Raw genomic sequence first — 18,921 nt, 5'->3', positions numbered from 1 at the left:
GTTTATTTCTATAACAAATTATATCTTTTATATAATTTATATGATTATATTGTATATAACAACATATCTATATTATATAAATCTCAAATATGAAAATTGAGGTAATGTTATAATGAAATAGTAATTTATGTAGAGTGTTTAGCACAGTACCTGATACACAGTCAGCTTTGAATAAATGTTCATTATGATTACTATTGCGGAAGCATTGGTGCCGTGTTACGTACTATGGCGAATACAGAGATAAGAAACAATTTATCGGGTCAACGTGCATAGCTCTAATAAAGCAGTGGGTTTAAAGACATGTACAACATATTGCTTGTTTCCATGTTGTACTATCAAAAGCCTGGGAACCACCCTATGTCCATTGATAGGGGACTAATTAAATAAATTATGGTACATCCATCCTCTGCAACAGTTAAAAAGAATGAGGCAAATGCTCTTGTGTAGATGTGGGTTAATCTGTAAGATACATTATCTAGTGAACAAAGCAAAATGCAGGACAGTGTGCTTCCCCAGTAAATGCTTTTAGGCTCAGATATCTCTCAAAGGACACAGAAGATGTGGGAGACTGTGTTGTCTCAGGAGAGGGCAATGTAACACTAGGAATTGGGAGTGGAAGACAGGCTTTCTTTTCACCACCCATTTTGCACTCTGATTTTTTTAAACCTCTTTTATTTTGGAATGCCCTATACACTTTTTAAAGAGGTACTCTTTTTAAATAAGGGAGGGACTGCACCACGTTGCCAAACCCCCATGCTGATGCCACCCAAGAGAAATGGCCCCACCATTGCTGCCAGTGGGAATGCGTCCAAGCCTTCCTGTGTGTTGGGACAGAAAAAAAACATATTGGGAATCCCTGGAATAACAAAAGTTATAAGAATATTCTTGCTTGGGAGGCCGAGGCGGGCAGATCACGAGGTCAGGAGATCGAGACCATCCTGGTTAACACGGTGAAACCCTGTCTCTACTAAAAATACACATGCACACACACACACACACACACACACACACAAAAGAATATTCTTGCTGTATTTTCTCAAATGTCCTATATATAAAAAGGAATTGAGCTCATGACTACCAACCTCTCTCATCAATTTCTCAGAAGTCTGCAATTTGTTCCATGCCCTCTGTCCTGGAGTCCCCACTGCTCCAGCCAGTGGAAGCAGGCTGTGTGGGGTGGGGCCAGGCTGTGTAGTACAGAGGGAAGAGCAAAAACTCTAGGGCTAGAGGGCCCCCAGAGCACCTTCCTGGCCATGGGATCCAGCACAGGTGAAGCCACCTGACAGCCATCAATTTTCTTATTCACCAAAAGGGGAAACCCAACTTTCCATGTTCTTATGCACAAATAAACAAAATGTAGGTCAAAAATGCCTGCAGGTCCCAGTGTTGGATACATAGAAAGTACCAAAAAGAAAGAAACTGTTATCAGCCTTTGTCATTTCCAGACGTTTGTCTACCCATTGTAAAGTTGGCTTTGCTAAATTGTACAGAAAATATGTTTCCAAACTTTTATTTCAAAACATTGGTTCTGTTTAAGTACAAAATATTACAGACAGAAAAAGTCTGAAAATAGTCATACATCACTTTCTTTTATTAAAGCTCTCTGACAGAATCAAAAACCAAATTAGTTATCAGGGATGCAGTCTCAATCTGCCAGGTGATATAGATCCATCCTGGAGTTCTATTTTTTAAATTAACGTATTTATTTATAGATTTATAGAGATCAACTGATCAATATTTTAATCTATCTATCATCTATCTATCTATCTCTGGTTTATTGTAAATTTTTATGTGAACGAGCTTGTGTAAGTCAGATGTTCAGGCTGTGACTTGAAAGAGCTAAAGCAACTCAGAGAAAATAGAAAGTAGTTAGTGTACTGGAGAAAAGAAATATGCAGCCAAAGAAGGACTTTTCTGACAACTGATTGATCAGGTCTCATTTCGCGCATTCTGAAACGTACAATCATCAGCTGTACAGTCACCCTCAGGTGGGCCCTTGCAGGACAAGGTGGCATGTGTGCTCTTCTCCTCCCATGCACTCCACGTGTAAGTGGGACTGAGAGTTCTCTGTTCACGCCCAACATGCTAAACTGCATCACCCTACTGAGGACCCACAGCCACTGCAGGATCTGGCCATCTCGAGAGCAGCCTGCCGACGAAGCCACCTATCCCAGGCATTTCCATTCATTGGAGGGGTGCTCAAAGCCCCCGTCCTGAGTCTGACACATGGAGAGGGCTAGGCCATCATGAGTGTCCTTTAAATAGAAACATTCCCCATATCCCTTTTTCCCAAATTGGTTGACATGCCATAGTGCAATAATCTCACAAACTTGATTATCCCAGAATTGAGCTATGCAGCAGGACATGAACAAAAATCAACCAAAAGATTCTGCCCAACAGTTGTAAATTCCTTCTGTGGAACTCATATCCGTGACTCATAGAAGAGCCCCTTGGGTCATGATGCAATGCCCATTTATGCTTTCCTCAAGTTCATTTTTATTGCAAAATACATTATATTTACAGTGTAAAGATATTAAACAGAGCACCCACAAAGTTACCTCCTAGATTAAGAAGCGGAATATTTCCTGGGCTTCAGACATCTGAGCTACTCTTGGATGGCACCCACCCACATTCTAGGAGACAGGACCACTCACCTCAACTGTGGGTTACTCCACATTCTTTTTGTCTCTAATTTTCCCACCTATGCAGGCACCCTTAACCAATATGTTTTTATATCAAAATTCTGACTAGCAAGCACAAAGCTAGCTTTTTTTTTTTTTTTTGACAGAGTCTTGTTCTGTCACCAGGTTGGAGTGGCACAATCTTGGCTCACTGCAACCTCCGCCTTCCAGGTTCAGGCAATTCTCCTGCCTCAGCCTCCTGAGTAGCTGGGATTACAGGTGCCCGCCACCACACCCAGCTAATTTTTGTATTTTTAGTGGAGATGGGGTTTTACCATGTTGGCCAGGATGGTCTTGATCTCTTGACCTCGTGATCTGCCCGCCTTGACCTCCTAAAGTGCTAGGATTACAGGCGTGAGCCGCCACGCCTGGCCAAAAGCTAGCTATTTTAAGGTAAGGACATCCTTGTTATCTGTTAGATAAAAGCTTCCAGAGGAGGCTTCAGCAGGTTGGCTGGGCCATAGCTTTCATGTGAGTTTATGGGACATGATTCTGGGGAAGAAAGTAGCAAGGGATGAATGAGTCCTGGACACAAGGGACTGATGATGGTTGGCATCAGGCAGGGCTGGCATGTGTCTGGGCATGCTGGCAGGCAGGAGTAGCATCAGGGGACTGGGCTGGTCTGGATTTTCTGTTCCTGACCTCACCATGTTCAACTGCAGGCCTTAGGGATAAGTTGAAGCGGGACACTCTGCAGTGAAATGTGAGCCCTGTGGGAAGCCATGCAGGGCAGGGACTGGAGGTGGCAGAATCTCAAGGACCTCAATGACACATCATCAAGAACAGCCAAGAAGAGGCATGCATCTGGGCTAGGTGGGGACACCACCAGCCCATGCAGGTTCTTAGGACAATATGAGAAAAAGGTGGGTCTTTTTCGAGACATTTTACCTCCACTGGCCAGAAAATGTCACCTTAAGCCAATCTGATAGAAAAGGATACTTTATTATCTCTCCAAATATTGTACAAATCTTCGATGTTCTTATATGAGCCCCTGTTGAACCAGTGGCTCCCTCCACGCCCAGTCTCATAACTGTGGCAATGTTGGCACAGTAGAAAACCAGAAAGCATGAGTGGTTGCTAAGGAGAGAAACCAGTACAACAGCAAGACTGTCAGTCACATCTCAAAGGAAGAGCAAGAAAACTATGAAAAGCAGACACACGAGCTGGGAGGGTACAGCTACCCAGGGAATTTTAATAGCCCAAGGCAGGTAAATGACATACAGAACTCACATTAGAATCATTTATTTCCACATTAGTTTAAATTGTGTTAAAGCTATTCTGGTATTGAAGATGAAACTTAGCTCTTTAGAACATTCATTCACTCAGGAAGAGAAAGATTGTCTCTGAGGTTTTGAGTCACAGCTCTGTGTAGCCTCCTGCCCTCTTAAAACAGACTTCAACCAACCACTCAACCAAAAAGACCTCTCTGAACAAAGCAGGCCTCTCTGAGTGTAAACCACACATTTCCTCCACATGCTGATGTTCCGGGTGGTGACGTTTTCTCCCCGCAGAATCTGGGCCATCTTACAACCAACTGTGTCTTAAGAGTTCCAGTAACCCAAGCTTGTGTCATTGTCTCTGGGCCATCAACATAAACATCAATTTTTCAACTCAACTGCAGGGTGGCCCTCAGCATCTCCTAAAAGCCTTAATGCTCTTTGCCATGAACCTAAACAGCCCCAGACTGCCTTCTGCCCTCAACACCTTTGCAAAGCTCTTGGGTCTGCATTTTATACGTAGCATCTCACCTCTTCCTCTCACCTGGGTTCTCTTCCAGCAAGCTCCATAACTACAACATCTAACTGGAAACCAGGTAAGAGAGATTGGCAGGCTTAGGTGTCTGTTGAACACCCAGTCTGCATGGGCGCCTGCAGGTGAGTTGAGGACTCTCCTTTGCTGTCTCCTTTTGGCAAGCGAGAGGCTGCTGCAGAGGGGAAGGAAGGTGTTCTTCTGCGTGTTGCATGCTGCAGAGGTGGGGAAGGCATTCTTCTGCATGTTGTGTCCTGCAGTGGAGGGAAAGGCATTCTTCTGCATGTTGCATGCTGCAGAGGAGGAGGGAAGGCATTCTTCTGCATGATGCATGCTAATCCATGGACATGGAGGTCATGAAAGAGGAAGGAAGAGGCAGTAACAATGGGTATTCTAATCGCACAGCTTTTCAAGCAAGTGTTGTTTGCTTTATTCTTTTCCTTTCAAAGGAGAGAGAAAACCCAAAACCACCTCCAATTACAATATGTGGAAGATGAAATAAAAGAAAGTCAAGTTAATTTGTGGCCTTTTAAGAAACAAGAGGTTGAGCATGGTGTCTCACACATGTAATCCCAGCATGTTGGGAGGCTGAGGCAGGAGTATTGCTTGAGTGCAGGAGTCCAAGCCCAGCCTGGGCAATATAGTAAGACCCTAACTCTACTAAAAATTAAAAAACAAACAAAACAAAACAAAAAAACTAGCCAAGCATGGTGGTATGTGCCTGTGGTCCGAGCTACTCTAGAGGCTGAGATGGGAGGATCACTTGAGCCCAGTAGTTCGAGGCTGCAGTGAGCCATGATGGCACCACTTCACTCCAGCCTGGGTGACAGAATGAGACTCTGTCTCAAAAAAAAAAAATACAGAAAGGAAGAAAGAAAAGAAAGGAAGAAGAAAAAGAAAAGAAAGAGAGAGAAAAAATAAAAGAAAAGAAAAAAGAAGACAGAACAGAACAAGCCTATTACATGGACAAGACTGGTAGATATTTTCTCTGCTTTTTTTTCTGGTTAAGGCTTCAACTTTTGGCTGCAGGTTAAAACTTTATTTCCTCACGTGGGATCAGGTCTCCATTTGGTATCGCTGTATTTCACCACATCCAGACTTCTGTTTAAAATCAACTGATAATTGTTTCAGCACATTTCTGTTCAATTTCTACGTAGTGGCATTGCAGCCCAGGAAGGGAGTCAGAAAAGCTGGGAGGAGGCGGACAGCAAATGGGATAAACAGCTCCCGGCAGAGAGGATGGAAGCAGTGAGCTGCGTTACCCACAAAGATGATCCACAGCAAAAGCAGAGCTGGAGCTGGCGCCACTGGGAAGAGGAAGGAAAGAGAAGGAATGGGAATGCCAAGGAGGACAGCCAACCTGAAAATCAATCCGCAGGGATGAAGGGGCAACAGCGGGGCTGGAGGAAGCAGACATGGAGGGGCCTTTCCTCACCAGAAAACCAGACTTCCTACAAATGCCTTTCTAGAGAGTAAACAGATTTCTTCTGCTATAAACGTCAACCATTAGAACCTGTTCTCCCTAAAGCAGCAGATCTCAGGGGCAGAGAGGCTGATGACCAAGAAATCAGACTGACTTGTAAACAGTGGTAGTGATATGTGAGAAGAGCCTCCCTTCTTTTGGGAGCTTGGGCAGATGGTCAGGAAGGGAGAACCATATAAGTTGTCAATAGGGTGTCAGGATACTATTATGCAAATTCAGTGATCAGAAGCACCCTGTGTATTCAGAGAAAAAGGAAAAAATCCCAGTATATTCAATGTTATTGTTCTAATGTCAAGTTTCAAGGTACCATGTGGGCAATTGTGCAGGGCAACTCTCATTTGCAGTAAAGACTCACATGCAGTTGCTGCAAAGTAGGAATATATATATCTACCCACACAAAGAATATCTAGAAAGGACTGGATAACTAGCCAGTTCTAGTTATCCATTATTATTGTTATTAGCTGGTTATGATTATTCCAATAATGTCATAAACCTAGAGATTTTCAGGTTGATGAACAGAAGTCTTAAAACGTAACAAAACTATTTGGAATGCAGAAATAAAACACACACACACATGTGCACACACTCATGCCTGTTTCCTAATAACAAGATTACTTTGATTACATTGGGAACATGATCAAGAGAAACAAGTTTCAATTAATTATTAGATCACATCTTTCTACCTTCCTTTCAGGAAGTAGAGTCCCAGAATATCAGTTACCCTACAGTCCTTTATCCCCAAAGCATGGCTCAGATTCCGGAAGCACACCGAAAAATAACTTTAAGCTTTTCTTAAAACACTGCTAAAGTTTCCCAAAGTGACCCTTTGAAGTAATAATTATTTTCATTAAGACATTTCCATTTAAAAAATCTTTTTCTACAGTATAAAAGCAATAAATGATCACTGTAAAGAAAACCTGACCTATAGAAAAGTATTAAAAATTAAAATACTGGCAATCTGGCACTCCCCAAAATGCTCACAGTATTTGTCTCTGGGAGCTATGACATATTTCTAGTATATTAATATAGGAGGTTTTTCCTTCATTTCTTTCATTTCCACTTTGGATGAAGCTTGTAACTCAAGTGGGTCACCCTCTCTGTCATACCCATACCCACTGACATATAACAGCACAGGTTCATCGAGACATGCCTGTTTGGGAGTGCAGTTGGGGTGGTGGGCTCCTTGCTGTTGATGGTTCTCCTTTCCTGGCGCCTGGCAATTTCAGCAGGCTTTCATGTCTCCTCCCACTCTTGCTTTCCTGGGTACTCTGACAATTACCAAACAGGCAATGCTGCATGTTAAAAATTGGAAGAAAAAAAGTCAAGGTAATCTTCCAGCCATTGAAGGGAACAGCATAGAGGAATGTTGACCGAGGTCCCCACAGAGTGAAATGTCTGCTCAGGACCAGATGGTCATCCCAGAATTACTGGACATGTACTGCACACACGCATGCACGTGTGTGTGTGTCTGTGTGTGCACATGTGCATAAGTGAAGAAGGGAGGTGGCTTCCATGTCAGACTTTTAACCTACTACTCTCATCTGAGGGTATTGAGCTTTTAGCATTCCAGGGAAGGAGGAAACAAAGTTTTTTTGTGGGTTTCTCCTGCTCCCTCAAATAAATTTTTTGACTTTTCTTCAATTTAACTATTTATTGAGTACCTACTATGTGCCAGGAAATGTTATAGGGCACTTGGGATGCAACAGTGAAAAAACAAAATTCCTGCCCTCATGCCCCCTACCTCCAATGGCCATCATCTCCACACTAGCCCCACATTCCTACAACCACAGCTGCTTCACCTCTGAGCTTGTAGATTAAAGCCTCCTACTCTCTGACTACATCCACTAACTCTTCCAGCTCACAGAATGCTACTCTGTTCATGCCTTTTACTCAGAATCACTGAGCCCTCAAGTCCCCACCACCTCTGTTGTCAGAAACAACTGGTTGCCTAACCAATATCCATTTTTGGTTTTTTGTTTTAACTTAGAAAACCCCCATTTTGTTCAAGATGGCAATAGTCCTAGCTAAAAACATTTTGGCATCATAGGCCACTGCTCTGGCCAGTGAGATATAGGTAGAAAAAGTCCTTTGGGAGAACTGAGCAGGTCTTGAGAGGAGATGGTCCACACAGTATTTAGTGTGGATGTGGATGTGATGGCTGGAGTCCTGGCAACTACTTTATGAGCATAATAATGAGAGCCACACCTAAAGGAAATAGAAAGGAAGGAGTCAGGTTCCAAAGCCATACCCTCCCCTAGGCTGCCCACCTCTGGATTTTTTTTTTTTTTTTTTTACAATAGATACACTCTTACATTTTTAAGCCACTGCTTTGTGAGTATCTAGTTACTCAGAGTTAAACACTAGTCCTAATTGATCTATCAAGGTATAAGAGTAGATAGATACGTGGTAGCATATAGCACAATCACATGGCATGTTTGTTAAAACTTAGACTGCTGGACCCACTCTGGGGTTTCCAATTTAGTATATCAGAAGTGAGCCCCAGAAATGTTCATTTCTGAGTTCCAAAGTGATGCTGATGCTACTGCTCCAGGAACCATACTTTGAGACCCACATGGTTAGGTTTTATTGCAGTGAAGAAACAAAGAAGAAAAGCAAGCAGATTTTGGTGGCACAGTGCCTTGCTACTAAAAATGTGGTACACAAGGCCGGGCACGGTGGCTCACGCTTGTAATCCCAGCACTTTGGGAGGCCGAGGTGGGCAGATCACGAGGTCGACAGATCGAGACCACGGTGAAACCCTGTCTCTACTAAAAATACAAAAACATTAGCCGGGCGTGGTGGCGGGCGCCTGTAGTCCCAGCTACTTGGAGAGGCTGAGGCAGGAAAATGGCGTGAACCCGGGAGGCGGAGCTTGCAGTGAGCCAAGATTGCGCCACTGCACTCTAGCCTGGGCGACAGAGCGAGACTCCGTCTCAAAAAAAAAAAAAAAAAAAAAAAAAAAATGTGGTACACAAACCAGTAGCATTGACCATGCCCAGGAACTTGCTAGACACACAGAATCCGAGACCTCACCTCAGAGCCACTGAATCCGAATCTGCATTGTAACCAGTTCCCAAGTGGTTCACATGCATGTCCACGTCTGAGGAGCAGGACCTGTTACATGGCCTGTGCAAGCCCGGGGGTCTCTGCCCATCACGGTCATTCAGGAAGGTCAAGGAGGCTCCATCTGCCTCCATGACCACGGATGCTGAAAGGAGTGGATGGAATGGATCATTGCGCTGGCCCATCAAGGCTCCACTCTAGGTGAGTCACCTCACTCAGGATTACATCAACCATTAATGTCAGGGTGGGGGGTGTGCAATCCCATCAGGTTCCCAGAAAGAGAACAAGAAAGAGAACAAACAATTTAAGGACTCCTACAGTCAGCCTGGCTTTCTTCTTTCCTGTCCTTCAACTACTCTCAGAAAAAGGACTACAGAAATTTAAAATAGTGTAAGCACAAATGTATCTGCTAGAACAAAAACACAAACCTTCTTAAATACCAAAACAAATAAACAGATGTAAATGCATAAATAGCAAAGAATACGTATCTTGGAAAGAAATGTCGTTTAAGTATGAAAAATAAAAATAATTATTAAATTATGATAATGTTGACACCAAACATCGGTCATATCAATAAATGTGAATGGACTTATCTTTTAAAAGAAATAGACTTTCAATGTGGCTTATAAAACAAGGGAACTTTGGCGATGCCTGACAAAGCCACATCTGAACGTAACTTGCAATTCAGCAATTCCCCTGTGAGGATTCCACTCTGATGGGGCTTACAAGATGGCCTGTAGGCCTCCCCCAACATCATCGGCTCATTTGCTTTGTCCTCTGTCAGCAAGTAAGCCAAGGGCAAGCCGCAGAGATCTAAGGATGAGGGGTGAGGCCAGTGGGGAATAATGGCCCTTCCATGGAAGGAATGGACATCATTTTGATTTGCATTTGGGCAGACTAGGCGGGCTCCTTCAGATAATCAATTCCAACTCCAGCACTGAGCAGTGAATGTCACCTGTGCTGAGCAGTCCAAATCACCAAACAAATATATCCAACATGTGGGAGCTGGCTGAGAGAGCCCTGGAGAGTCTTTGAGCTAATGAGCCTGGTCAAAGGGACGTGGAGAGAACTATTTTGAAAGCCAAAAGGCAGCAAGCCACAAAACATCTTGAATGAGACTAAAACTTGCAGGCAGTCTAGGGAGGGCCCCAGCTAGATCAATGAGTGGAGACTAAAGTAAGGCCTTAATCATCCCTCGACTATCTTCATGCTTAGGCTTAAGCCCCGGGATGGTCCACACACAAGCAGATCTTGATGTTCCTAATCTTGACTTTCCTAACTTTCAGAACATCCCCCTACAACAACTTCCATGCATTGATTTTGAACATTGGCGCATCGACTCAGCCTCCCGCTCAGGACGCCGCCTTCATCATTAGCATGGCCGTCATTCTTGTTTGGACAGCTGTTTCCTGGCAATAATTTGAACATATACTACATTTTCCCCTCTTTATAAAAATGAGTAGCAAATGGGCATATGAGTATGCCTGGCAAAACTTAATAACTATAATTAAGTTGAAGATGGAGATGATTAGGTGCTGGAAGAACCAAATCTTTAACCTTAATTCATGGTCATGGGACTAAAGCCAGAAATGGGTTGATTTCATGCTGGGTTGTGAAGGAAATGAAAAAAATTGAAGAGTCAATTTGAAATGTGAAATATATATGACCAAACACTAGGCCTAAGGAGGAGTTACAAAATCAGAGGTTTTATATTACTGTTGAGAGCTCTGATCACAGAATCCCGTAATATGTTTTTTTGATAAGTATTCAACGTCCAAACGTGTTTTCAGGACACCGACTGTAAGGGATCCATGGTTTTGGTGCTTTGTGGGCTGGGGCCAGGAGGGAGACAGGCTTGCTTCGCACAAAATACCTCCACTTCCTGCCTCTCCCGGTCAGATCAGTCCTGTTTCTCCCTCCAGCCCCGTCAGACCCTCATCTCCATTACAAGATCTGGAAACCCCATTTTGGGAAGATAATAAATATCTTAGAGGATTCCATGTCAGGAAAGGAAGTGAATTCCAAGGCTGCAGGATTCCCGTGGAAAAGGCCCTGAGTTCCACTTCTCAGCGCTCCTGGGGCCGCTGGAAGCGCTTCCTAGCCTGGCTGACATCATCTCTCTGGTTTTCTCAGACACTTTTTGCAAACCTCAATCACGTCAACCCAAACTCAGCTGGAAACACGTGGCCTTGTGTGCATCTCCTTCTAAGAATACTGTGCCCTTTGAAGAACTATTTTTGACAATCAGAATTGGAGACAGTCCCTAGGGCCTCTGAAGAGAAGCACATGCCACATGAAACTAGTCACTAAGAATAAATCAAGCGACCAAAGGAGCCCGCGTCAGTGCAGGCCAGGCCGCAGGCAGGATGCAAGGAAGGCGACACTGACCCCAGCTGGTTTTCTCTGCCTCCGTCTCCTGTGACTGCGAGGCTTAGACATTTAATGTCCTTTTGTTGCCGAGTCCCTCCCCAAATGACGACCATTTCTCAATGCAATAAACAGGTGCTGCGGCACCAGACAAATGCTCCGCTTTCTAATCACTCCCATTTAACGAGGACTTCCTGAGTTATTTATTTCTCTTCGCTGAGAGTAATTCATAAGAAACAAAACATATTTGGTTTATGGCTTTGCCCCATGAGACCACTTGGGTATAGAAAATAGAAATATGCTTAACTGCTTCTTGAAAGCTACCATGAATATTTGTACCTAGGAAAAGCATTTCCTTTACACCGAAAGAAGAGAGGGATTTCTTTTGGAAAATAAATGTATCACCATTTTACTTTTTTTTTTTTTTTTTTTTTTGAGCTGGAGTCTCGCTCGGTCACCCAGGCTGGAGTGCAGTGGCATGATCTCGGCTCACTGCAAGCTCTGCCTCCCGGGTTCATGCCATTCTCCTGCCTCAGCCTCCCCAGCAGCTGGGACTACAGGTGCCGACCACCACGCCCGGCTAATTTTTGTTTTTTTTTTGTATTTTTGGAGCAATGTGGAGAAGGCAAACTTCTGACATTTTTAAGTGCTCAGTGAATACAGCTGAGTGTTGCTTTATATAAACTCACACCACTGGCAATGAATTATGCGGAATGACTGTAGGATGTGCGTATTTTTTTCCCAGACCTTCTCCCCTTTTTTGGGTCAGAATATTCAATATTTTTAAAGAACATGGAAAAAAAAAAAAAGATAGTTGATTTCTTTTCATTGGGCTTTTAAATCTCGGAACACCCCAGTCAAATTTTCCCACAGCTTCTCTTAGGAAGATAGGCCTGCCACGTTTCACACCCTCTGGGTCTACACAGTACCTGCCACACTCCTTTGTGTTTTGCCTTGACACCTTTCAAAGAAATCTTTTTTAGAGCAAGTACAGATCCCCTTAAAAAGTGAGTTTTCAGAGAGCTGGTCTTCAGGTTGCATTTGCTTGTTTCTTTAAGAAAAAAACAAAAGAATGGTCATTGTTAACATCTTACATGTTAGCATTAGGGAAGCAGGGCCGGGGGTACAAGGGAGCTCTTTGTACAGTTTTTGCTCCATTTCCCTAAGCCTAAACGTGCAATGTTTCTAAAAGTGGTCATTTGTGGTAGATTTAAAAAGTTCCTCATGGAATAGGAGTTTTTTATATAGTTGAGTCACTTCTCAGCAGCTCTGCCATACATACAATCTCTGCATCTGTTGATCCACCAGAAATGGCATAAACATATCTGTAAAATCCTGTGCTATAGTTCTTAAAGCACCCAGGTACATCTGATCATGGTGTAGTTCCCATCAATCTGTTGGAGAGATAGGTCATCAGCTGCTCAGAATCCCACCAAGCCCAGCTCTGCTGACTCATGCCCCTGGCAGAGTCCCCCAGCGAGACCATGAATAAAATCTCTCAGGGTGGTTGGTTTGTGACATGGCATCATTTGAGAAAGATGAAAGGCATTGGAAGTAACTTGGAATACAGGCCCTTGGAATAACTTGGGATCCTTGGAATGAATAACTTGGGATCCTTGGAATAAATAACTGGGACCTATGGTTGGTTTGTGACATGGCATTATTTGAGAAAGTCAGAAGGCATTGGAAGTAACTTGGAATACAGGCCCTTGGAATAACTTGGGATCCTTGGAATAAATAACTGGGACGTATGGTTGGTTTGTGACATGGCATCATTTGAGAAAGATGGAAGGCATTGGAAGTAACTTGGAATACAGGCCCTTGGAATAACTTGGAAACCTTGGAATAAATAACTGGGACCTATTCCCACCTGGTTCTGCCACCCATCAAGTGGGTAATGATGCACAGGTCACTCCATCCATCTGGTCTCAAGTTCCTCATCTACATCACAGGCTGATCGCCATCCTGCTCCAGGAGGGGGAAATGGGACCACTGGAAAATGCGACAAGAACAATGCAGTGCACAGACATGAGCCTTTGTTATAATTGACTCAGCCCTAGGATGGCCCATAGCTAAGGCACGACTTTAAACAGAGGATCTGTGATATAGACTTTGTTCTTTATTTTAAGTCTAAGAAAAAATGTATACACACAAGATGACACAGAAAGGCAGGAAGCCAGTTTGCTAAATCTTTGACCCATGTCTCACCCCCGTGCTCAAAGATGGCTGTTTCCTGCCCTTTTTGCCAGAGTTACTGGATGAAGGCCAGATGAAGATCAATGAAAGTTAGGGGTGTGACCATCTTGGAGGGTGAGCTAAGGGCTGTCCTTTGACTAGAACAAAGCAAAGCGTGCTGGGGGAGGAGGCTCTGCTGTCCAACACCCCTGGCCTTGGTCTTGTCCTTTCAATGTGCCAACTCCCTTCTTGTGTTGTGTCCCCTGGGGAACAGGGGAGAAGGATATGGAGCTGCCTGCAGGAGCTGGAGGAGATCTGAGATGCTCAGTGAACTTTAAATGCAAAACAGGAATGAAGTGGGGGCAACATCAGCCTCTGCCCCTCTGTGCCCTTCCCTGCTGGAACAAGCATACTTTCTCTTCTCACCTTCAAATATGCCCTTAAACACCTTGGTCAGATTCATCTGGACACCGAAATTTGCACTAGGGTGGGGAATGGGGCTGAGAAGCATATAGTGAGATTTGTGCTGAACTCCTGCTCTACCCCAGGGTGTGAGGAGTAAAAGAACATAATTGTCCAAGGCCAACCAGTGAATAAGAACGTCTGGACCCTTCTATGACAAGTCTACAAGCACTGACGGAAGGGGCTGTGCATCATTCCAATGTGGGCGGTCCTCCTGATGGGCTTCCCATGGAGCTGGGGCTCAGGTTCATGCTGGTTGAACTGAAATGAATTACAACTGCACAAATTTATCAGAAAAGACCAGTCGATGGGACAAGCTCTAGGGTCACACTGGTGTACACTTTGGAGTTGGGGAAGAGAATCCAGTAAGAAGGGGGCTCAATCCAAAGAGCACGGGATTTCTGGTAAGTCACGCAGAGCCCGCCCAACCCAGATCCGGAGGGCAAAGAGCTGGGCCAGAGAAGGTGCTCCTGGGTGCTGAGCTCCTGAGAGGCCCTGATTGTTCAATCCCAACTCATCCTGAATGGGAGTGTGACATGGGCAGGACCCACCCCCTCCAGGACGCAGCTGACAATAGGCATGGCAGCAAGGCCTCCCCATGGTTGCAGGCCTGCTGTTATTTATACACGTGAGGGTTATTCTTTTCCTCCATGAAGATGCCTTTCTCCCATTAAGGCTAATGGAAGTCATGTGGCTGAACTGAAGGCATTTCATTTTCCAGATTTTCCAAAAATAAAATGCAGAGAAGGAAAACATATGTATTGTTTCTATTTGGGATTTTAAGAACATAAACAAAAAAGAACCAGAGAGATTCACTGCCCAAGACATCCAGTTCCTTCTCGATTATAATAGCAGACTGGTTACTTGTCATTAAATTGGTTTTGATGTGGGATAACATGACATCCTGCTCAATTTCTTACATGAACACAGTGTAAGTTATGCTCTTTTTATCCCTTGAAAAATATATCCCATCTTTTCTTTGATGACCAGGATACGGAAAGGTTTTTATTGGCTAGTGGAGTACTGCATTCTGGTTCAAAAGATCTGTATTCCACAAAAGTTTACTGGGAAGAACATTTTTAAAAAGATAATTTTATTTTCGTAATGACTTTTATTATTCACTTGTGATCATGTATGGCCAAGATAAAAAGGTGCCTCTTGGATATAATAAAATCACACTTAAAAACACAAACATATTTTTACAGTAACGCTTAAAGAGAAAAGTGTGATAAAATGTTGATGTTAATACCACTCAAAATGCAAGTAACACTGTGGGCCAAACTCAAAATGTCACTAAAAAGCAACTGAAAATAAAGCTCTGTTCTGCTTTGTCTCATGTAAGTGTAGTAATTTCTAATTTGGCAAAATTTGCTCAGTCTTCTATTGGCTTTAACAGCCTAATTTTCCACTTAGGACCATTTCATGGTTCAGGGCACTTTTCCCATTGCTTGAATTTACAGGCATCTTTAAACACAGCTATACCTCCATGTACCATTTGGCCCAGTGCTTGGGAGCTTTCAGGCACATCAGTCTCTGCCTGGAGATGAAGGTTGTCCCCAGGGACTGGTGAACATACAGCAGTCTGCCCATTGTCACATGCATTTGAAAATGATCAGTTAATGATTAGGACCTGTGCTAACCTTAACCATCACAATCCTTAGTTCAATGACTTCTTTACCTCCAGATCTAGGCATTAAGTCAACCCCTGCTTCCCTACGTTCTGCATGGAATCCATCTGCAAGCACTAATTCTGCATAACTGAAACATCTCTCCAACTATACTCTCTCCATCCCATGTACCACTCACCTGGTGGACTCTCTTGCTTTGTTGACTTTCCTGCTTCACCTGAGATCTTGAGAAAATGTAGGTCAGGTTATGGTAATGCTCAGCTTAGATCTCTCTGATGGATTTTCCTCCCACCTAAAATAAATCACAAACTCCTCCTGGTGTGATCTGGCCTCTGCTCACCTCCATCAGCCCAGGTGTCCCCTCTCTGCCCCTCTGCTCTGCAGTCCCACAGGTCTTGGTCTCGTCCCTTGAATGTTCCAGCTTCATTCTTGTGCCATGTCAGAGGCTTTTTGCCAGCTGTTCCTTTGTCCTCTCTAGTGTCACAAGACAGGCTCCTTCCATCACCTGCAGATCTTGGCTGAAATGTCAATCAGAGAAGCCTTCCCTGGCCACCCATCTAATAGAGCCAATGAGTAGCCAACCCAATCATATCATCTGATTTCAGTGCTCTACACAAGCTCTTATCACCATTGAAATGTTGAAATATCTCACTTGGAAGTGTCTATCTGTTGTCCATTTGCATCTATGCAATAGCAAGCTCCGTGACAGCAAGGACCTTGCTTTTGCTCACTGCAGTGCCCAACACCTAGATGACACATGGCACTCAATAAACATTTGTCAAGTGACTTATATCATCATTTAACTAATGGCTCATGTCAAGTGACTCACATCATTTAACTGATGACTCCTCATGGGTTTCATTCAGCTCAAAGAAAAATTGGTTTGAGACAGAGTCCACATCCCAAATGGCAGAGGCATTTCTGCATTCTCTGGCCCTTCGTTTTTCTTGCACCATTCCCTCTGTGTCAGGAGGGTGTTGGAAGCCTGGCTCCCACTAGCTGGGCCACCATGTTGGCAGGTACCAGTGTTGGGGCTCAGAAAACACCACCCTAAAATGAAGAAGCCAAGTTTCTGACTTTCTCCTTCCCTCGTGTCTCTCCCCGTTCATCCTCCCCCAGGGCAGATCACAAAAACTAGAATCCCTCCTCCCCAAGTTGGGCCACACAAACCAGAATGCCTTGTCCCAAAGACCAGCCATAAAGCCTAAAATGATGACTCTAATGTTCTTCCCACCTTCTGTGTAACAGCTGGCCATAAAGAAATTAAGACGCTCATTCCAGAGGGGTTCTTACCCCATACCTAGGAGGAAGAAATCCTACAAAAGAGAAGCCAAGAAGAGTCTGAACAGACAGTCCTTGCTAGGTTTCCCCAGTCTATTACCATTGGCTCATATTTTTTTGTCCAATCATATTTCTACATTTGTCTCTACTTTGCTGATCCTAAGCATAAAATCAGATGGCTTCCATGAAGCTTTGGATCTTCATCTTCAAGACTCCCGTGTCATGTAAAACTAGGATTAAATAAATGTGCTTTGCTTTTGTCTTGATAACCTGTCTTTTGTTATAGGGGTATCAGTCCTGACTCTTATGAGGGGGAGGGGAAAGGGATCACTCCTTTTCTGCCCCTATACTATGAATCTACTTGGCTGAATGGAACAGGTGGCAGGATGCAGGGTTGAGTGCAGCATAGCCTAGTGGGCAATTGCCATAAGCAACAACGCAAATGTACAGATTCCATCAGAACCATTTCACATGATCCTCAAGGCCTGCCCTTTTCCACTCTGAAACTTGTATAAACTAAGTGGCAAACTTGACTAATTCCAACTTCACCTTCCTTTTCTGCACCTCGCCTTCACAGAAGCACAGGTGGGTAGGAAATTAGACAAAAGCCAGATGTGCAGAAGAGTGGGAATGGAGAAGCTGAGAGCTCAATTGCACTGTCACTGAGATCATTTACTCCCTAATCAGCTAGTAGTAGCCCTTATGACTTTTCCCTGGATTAAAATTACACATTTTCCATTTCTGACATGACCACCAGCCCAGCCACGTGAGGGCAATTTTCAGGAAGGAAGCAGCAGATCAGCTTCCCAGGTCACGCAGACCAGACACCAAGCTCTGGTGTGTCATTAGCGAAAACAAGATGATCAGGCTTTCTCTGAGGTTAGAAGAGGGGTGTGCATTTCCTTGAAGGAAAAAAGAATCCAAGTTTCGGGAAATTTTCTCTGCTGGAAAAGGAGTTAAGGAACAAGGAGTTAAGGAGTTAGGCTTGGGAGACCCTTAATTTTAAGTTATCTGCATTTGGGACATTAGGTACTCTTGCTGAATAATATGCAACACCCAGATATTCAATGCATTTCTAAAAAAAAATGCCTTCTAGAAGATATTGCTGGCTAAAATAACACAGTGCATGACAGTTATAGTGTGTGAATTGTATCTCCATGAAATTGTTAATAAATAAATCTTTACAAAAGCAAAACAGCTCACCAGGTTGATAGCCTGTGGCCAGCAGATTCTGAACCAGGCAGGGACAGAAAAGGAGTTGCCAAAGGCAGACTAAGAGCATTTCATTCTTCGCAGGTAGAGCCTCAGTGAAATATACTGTTCCACACTTGGCATTCTGGTCTTTGCTAGTCTTTTGACTTGTACTCTAATTTCTTTTGGTTGAGAAACTAATTCAACTCAGCTGCAGAGACTCCAAGTTTTGTGCTTTAAGTTTTATAATGTAATTAAGGATTCACATCCAATTACATCATGTGAAAAATCCTCTCTCAATCCTTTCTCTACTAATCCTAGACTCCATGCCTTGTGTGCTGACTTGATCTATGCTCGGGAGAAAAGCAGAAAGCTCATTTGCAAGCACCGAGCTGAGCTTGAAATGATCGGTGATATTTTAGCCTAGTCAACATTGTCTGAAAATACATGCATGACTTTTTTTTGTGATTTGAGATCATAAGATGTATTCTTATAAGGTAATCCTTAAAAAGGAGGACTGCATCTTCAGAATAAGACTTCAGCACTAGCTCTATACGCATACCAGCCAGATGCAGGTATTTCATACCAACCAGATGCAGGTATTGTCACTTCTCTCTGAGCAATCCTTCAGAGGCCCCAGAGTGAGGCCTGAAATCTTTGGTGTGGATAGCCTCACATGCTGGGTCCTAAACTTCCAATACCGTATTCTATTTGCCACCCATCAAGTTCAAGGTGATCCAAGAATGGGTTCTGTTTGTCATTCTCCAAGACTGCATTTTTGTGTCTGCTGTGGGTTGCTTCCACCCTGGGATGTCCTTACCCACCCGACTCATTGAAAATC

General features: G+C 43.7%; 1 protein-coding gene across 9 annotated transcripts in view; it reads right to left on the bottom strand.

Moving 5' to 3' along the window:
* C2H10orf90 (chromosome 2 C10orf90 homolog) overlaps positions 1-18,921 on the bottom strand; it is a 251,921-nt gene that overhangs the window by 40,735 nt on the left and 192,265 nt on the right. The window lies entirely within an intron of this gene.

This window comes from Symphalangus syndactylus, chromosome 2 (assembly GCF_028878055.3).
Source record: "Symphalangus syndactylus isolate Jambi chromosome 2, NHGRI_mSymSyn1-v2.1_pri, whole genome shotgun sequence".
Taxonomy (NCBI): Eukaryota; Metazoa; Chordata; class Mammalia; order Primates; family Hylobatidae; genus Symphalangus; species Symphalangus syndactylus.
The sequence above is the reverse complement of the archived record's forward strand: the minus strand, read 5'-3'. Positions and strand labels throughout refer to the sequence as shown.